A 6,000-nucleotide genomic window follows, 5' to 3' on the forward strand; every position below is an offset into this window, starting at 1 on the left:
TCCTCTGCACAGGGGTGAATCTTACTTGCTCAGAAAATTTGCTAACAACTGTTATTCCTAAACTATGGTGTTAGTGATTTAACTTAATATTTCTTTTAAGGGAAGGCTGCTGGAAGAAACCACTGCAATTTTACAATAGATCAATGTAATTTTATCCCTACGCTTTATTCTTATCACACCCAGTTCTTTTTGTATTGCTTTGTAGACAAATAAAAAAATGAATTCAAATACAGTAGTTGCCCTGAAAGCTATTATCACAAGATTGATTAACTTATACCATTTTATTTTAACAATAGATTTTTGTGAGAAAAAATACATTTTCCCTCACTCTTAATGCATGAAAAAAAATATTAGACACTTATTACTCAAATCGGCATGGTAAAATCAATACATGTTTCTCAAAGAAGTATGCAATTTACTTTCAAAAATTTTACTTATGTGAACTTCAAGTACTCAGAGTTGCTTTGATAATTACATGATTGCTAAAGCTAATAAAATGTGTACACTGAAAACTTTCCAATGTTTCATAGGTTCATAAATCTCACTTCACTGATTCTAAACCATGGTAAATTTTTCTGATTTCACTGACGTTATTCCTTATTTACAACAGTGGAGGTGAAAAGAGAATATACTTGTGTCCTGACTCCCAGTCTCAACACATGGCACAAACACCATATATCTGCTGGGCCCTGTAAAATGGGTCTGCATATTAGCAATAGGCAAAGCCTATAGGATTTATGAGGGCCACAGTCATGGGGAGGTGAGTTAGCAATAGCCCATCTTACAGATGTGGGGCAAGTATGCATATGCTTCATCTATTCTGTATGTCAGCTGGGTTTGAGAGCTAATAGGAATGCAAACTCTATCACTGCATGCAAAATAATAATTCCATTTCAGATTGGTATTTGCCTATGCAGTTGGCCAGCTGGATATACATATATATAATATCATATCTTTCCTCCTGGACAATTATGCATATACGTAGTCTACATATCCATATGTTCCTATTATTTGTTACCCTGGTTTTCCCCTCCTTTTGCCTTTCCATGTGTGTACTCACATGTTAGGCACTGGTCCTGCTATGTGTAGCATGCAGATAGAGTGTTTTGCCCATACAGATTCTCTGACTCCACCTACATGCTAGGTTGCAGAACATTGCAGAAACAGGACCTCCAATTGTGAGCTCTTTGGGGAAAGGACTGTTGTTCCACTCATCCAGCTGGTCTAAGGCAAACTGAGAAAACTGAGGGAAAATTCAGAAGCGAGACAGACACTGCCTCATATCCCAAATCTGTGTAGTCATTTCTGACCTGAAGACGAGCTCTGTGTAGCTTGAAACCTTGTTTCTTTCATCAGCAGGAATTGGTCCTTTAAAAGATATTACTTCTCCCAGCTTGTCTCTCATATAGCCATTAGAAGAAAGGTTGAGAACACAAATATCTGAGCACATTTTGCAAAAGAAGTCAATCTTAATTTGAGCTACTTGGCAGATGGGGTTTGCCCAGTAAACTGTCTTTTCTTCTTATCTCATGCAATTAAGCAGACTCAGGAGGGACCCTACAGAACTGGCTACCTTCCACTGAACTGCAGAATTTGGGCTCCACTATTCTCCACTTTGAAGTTGATCTTCTTTCTCTTTGGGATGTTTTTTTTTCTTGACAAACAGAGCTGAACAAAAGGCTGCACCATGTGCTAACTATCTCCCACAGCTTACTTGCAGCTTGCTCTAGCATTAGATTTATGAAATCTGGAGGCAGATGCCAAGCTGCTTCACTCCCTGGCTGGCTCTCTTCTACCAATAGAAATCATTTTCTCTGTTGTGAGGGTCTCCTTCAGAAAGGAACACTAACTACTTGAGGCACTTGGCTGACTACTTAGCTCCAGTACCGGAAATTTGATGGGTATGAAATATGTCCACCTTTATCACCAATCTCATAGCAGGATTTGATAGACAGGGTGTACAAGGTTTTCTGCAGGTGGCTTAGATGTGATGGCCTCAGCCAGTGGAAATGTCTATGGCTTTTATATCATCCATCCATCTTTTCTTTATATAATGCCCATCACCATGGTATATGAGCACCTAGTACCACTGATCAGGGAAATCCTCCTAGGAAGGAAGTGGAAAGCTAAAGGAGCTCACAGTTTTGCAGTGTTCTCTGTCCAGGCCCAATGTAATCTTTCCGTCATAGCCTAACGCTGGAAGATAGCATCTTAGGGACACTTGAATAGAAGCAAGCCCAGTGATCCTGAAGCAGTCTCACATCCCAACACTTTTCTAACCTCTTATACACCTACCTTGTCATAGAAAGTCCCCGAAAGTAAGTTTCTCCTGTCTGTCCTGAAAAAGGCCCTCAGATAGGCAGAGTTCCCTGGTTTAACCATAGTGGAGTGGGGAGGAAGGAGACTTCCTTTCAGGCAGATGTTCAGGTGTCAGATCATGTTAAAACTCATATTCAGGGGAAGAGAAGTCAAACTTTTAGTGCAAGTTTCTCTGTCTCGTGCCTAGCATCATCATAAAAGTGTCATTGATTATCCATTTAACAATTAATATGGCATTATTTCCTGATGTCTATGGCCCAGTCCTGAAAACCCTTATTACTCATGGGAGTAGTCCCACTGATTCAAAGGAACTATTAATGTGAGTAAGGACTACTCATATGAGAGACGGGTTTATAGGATTGTTCCCATATTTTGCATTCCATTGATTCTGTGTTAGTCCTTTGTTCCCATGGCAACCTTGCTCTTGTTCAGTACTTTGATGCTAAGACAATGCAAGGAGACCCTACCATACTTTTGTGTATGCATGTATTGTGGGAAGAAGATAAAATCCTTGGCTTCTTTCTGTTTCTTGTAAAGCATTTTAATTTAGTTAGCAAAGTGGTCTTTTGAGTTGTTTCATATTTTTTCTTCTAGTGTTCAGCAAACCTCTTAGCAACACCTAACTATGGAGGTTGCTGAATCTTTCTATTAATTCTAAAACCTCCATTTCTTATTAAGCCACAAGAGATAGCTCTCACTTTGTTTCCAACAGAAGGCAATTTAGACTTTTTTTTTTGTATTTAGAACGTCGCCCGCCATTCCGGATAGGCAGGCTTTCTTAATTGCTTTGTTGCAAAAACAATTTATGAGTTTTTTAATGAGTTTAATTTTCTTTTAAGTTTTCTTTATAAAATGCGGTAGCATTTTGAAACAAAATAAATTAGCTACATAGCTGAGTCAGTGCTCTGTTCCGCCATCAGTAAACTAAAGACACTGCCTCCTCAAGACTTATTGTATAGAAAATATGTATTCAATAAGGGAGCCTGAGTTGGCGTGAAGAAAAGGAGAAATAAGGAAAGAGATTATTACCTGTATTCTAAAAAACATCCTCCTACCACCATATTGAGAGCTGAATCTCAACCTAGCTGAGATATTAGGGCTTGAAACACTGGTAAAGAAAGCTGAGATTATGTTGTAATCACAATGTGCTTTTTACCACTCTCTTTAAAGCAACCATAATGTTTGGTATTGGATTTGAATGTTTTTTAAAAGACAAGAATCTTTCAGAAATGTACAGCAGTGTCTGTATTTCCTTTTTCTTTAGTTTTCCTGAACCAGCGCACTGGCAATCAGTAAGAATAATGCCAGGTAATGACTGTAAGAAAGCAAAAAAATACTGCACAATATACAGAGTAAATTTGGACACTTAGATAAAGCAGGCAAAATCAATATGTCAGAATCAAAAATAGTTAATGAAGATGATTTGTCATTGGAGGCAATGGACATAAATAGCAGCTTTGCTAGATAAGTAAATATTTCTGGTCTACAGCTTGAAAGAACATGACTTATCCATGTTATTCATTTTCATCTGCATTGTGTTCTTGTAATAATATCTTCTATTAATATGGTGCCATGCACCCCAAGAGCTCTACTGTGTTTTTATTTCTTTCTATAATCAGATCACCAGCCATTAAAATGTGGATATGCCTGGTAGAAAAAATGGCCACCTCTGAAGAAAACACAGTAACAGGTCAGGAAGTGAAGAGGCAGATCATATCCAAATGAAACTGTAGAGGAAACTTCAGAAAGACCGAATGACCCAACCTGGAATTTGGCAAGGACACTGGAGTAACAGTCCTGCTCTTGTCAAAAAAGTCATGGAAATTTTGATTGCTACAAGTGGTTGGAAACCCTTTTTTATATCTCATTAGAAGCTGGCACATCCAACAGCATAGCATTTAACAGTGGGCACTCTGAATTAAAAAGAAGTGTATGCCACCACTTAGAAGGGAATCCACTTCCTGCAACAGTTTATGTTTTCCTGGGAGATCTCTCATTCAAGTACTACCCACCTTGAACCTGCTTAACTTGTGAGATATGAGAAACTCACAGATGAAGATGGTACATTATGACTGACATTTAACTCTGATTTGCTTCACATTTTGCTACATTTTTGGCATGGTGTTCTCTGTACAAGATCATAGAATCATAGAACATCAGGGTTGGAAGGGACCTTAGGAGATCATCTAGTCCAACCCCCTGCTCAAAGCAGGACCGATCCCCAGACAGATTTTTATCCCAGTTCCCTAAATGGCCCCCTCAAGGATTGAACTCACAACCCTGGGTTTAGTAGACCAATGCTCAAACCACTGAGCTATCCCTCCCCCCCCAAAAAAAGTGGAGGTGTGTGGTTTACAGCCATCTAGTGTAGGTAGAGTCCAGTCCCCTGCCTTCACAGCAGGACCAAGTACTGTTCCTGACAGATTTTTGCCCAAGATCGCTAAATGGCCCCTCAAGGATTGAACTCACAACCCTGGGTTTAGCAGGCCAATGCTCAAACCACTGAGCTATCCCTCACCCCAAATATTACATAGAGCTGTCTTATAAATATTGTTTCAGTTGAAATATAGGGTGCCTGGGTCTGAGAAGAAATGTGGGCAAACTGGAAGGATTATTTGAGAAAGGAATCACCGCAGGAATAGTAGAATGAATAGTCTGAGCTAACTATAAAAGACAAGATAGAAGGACAATAGATACCGGCCCATAAACTAAACTAAAGCACTTTGAGGAAGAAAGAAATCACGGCGGAGTGTAGTCACTCCACACTGGAAATCTGCTTCCAAGGTTCAATAACTAAGATAGACTGGTCTAATGTTCGCTTGAGCTGGTTCCTCTTGAGCTGGCTTCTGAACAGAGGCGTCAATCCACTGTTCCCCAACACACAGGTATTATGACCAGTAAAATTTGATGTTGTTCCTAAAAATGACACCTCTGGGAAGTGACACTTCTAGGAATAATATGACAGTGACAGCTAATTAGTGTTTTATGATACTTCAACAATGTCATTCCTGAAAGTATCACTGTCCAAAATGATGAATTAACATGGTGGCTCTTACGGAGAGAATCCAAACAATGACAGCTTGGTAGTCAAGCAGGTATCAACTGTTAGACAGAACTGAGGTTATTGCATTTGGAATTACCTGACGTTTTCAAAACAATCTAGTTCATTTTTTTCATTGACAATAAACAAAGTTTGAAAAGCTATGGAATTCATCTTCCTGCTCAGGAAGGCTATGGATATTCAGTTTTTTGCATGAATGAAATGCAGCTTCAGAAATGCTGATCATTTCATTCCCTCGGTGTCATCTTCCAAATGAGATACTATTATTATTTATTTATATGGTCATGTGTGTGTGCTTGGCACTTTAGAGACATGCCTGATGACAAGATCTCAGCCCCAAAAGCTGACACTCTCAGCACACAATCCTGTAAAGTCTTCCTACTGGGCATTGTGATGACTACCATGTATCATGGGACTTTGATTCCTTTCTCACCTGTAGCCTTGTAGTTTCCCTGGATTCCTTGTCAGTCACAGATCTCCCATGTCACTCCCATTGTAACAATATTTATATTACTTCTGTGAGCCATCAGTAGGGACTCTGCCCAATATAAAGGGCTTGTCTACACAGAGAAGTTACACTGACTTAACTAAAGATATGATGTTCAGCTGATTTAGCTAAA

This window comes from Chrysemys picta, chromosome 8 (genome assembly GCF_011386835.1).
Source record: "Chrysemys picta bellii isolate R12L10 chromosome 8, ASM1138683v2, whole genome shotgun sequence".
Taxonomy (NCBI): Eukaryota; Metazoa; Chordata; order Testudines; family Emydidae; genus Chrysemys; species Chrysemys picta.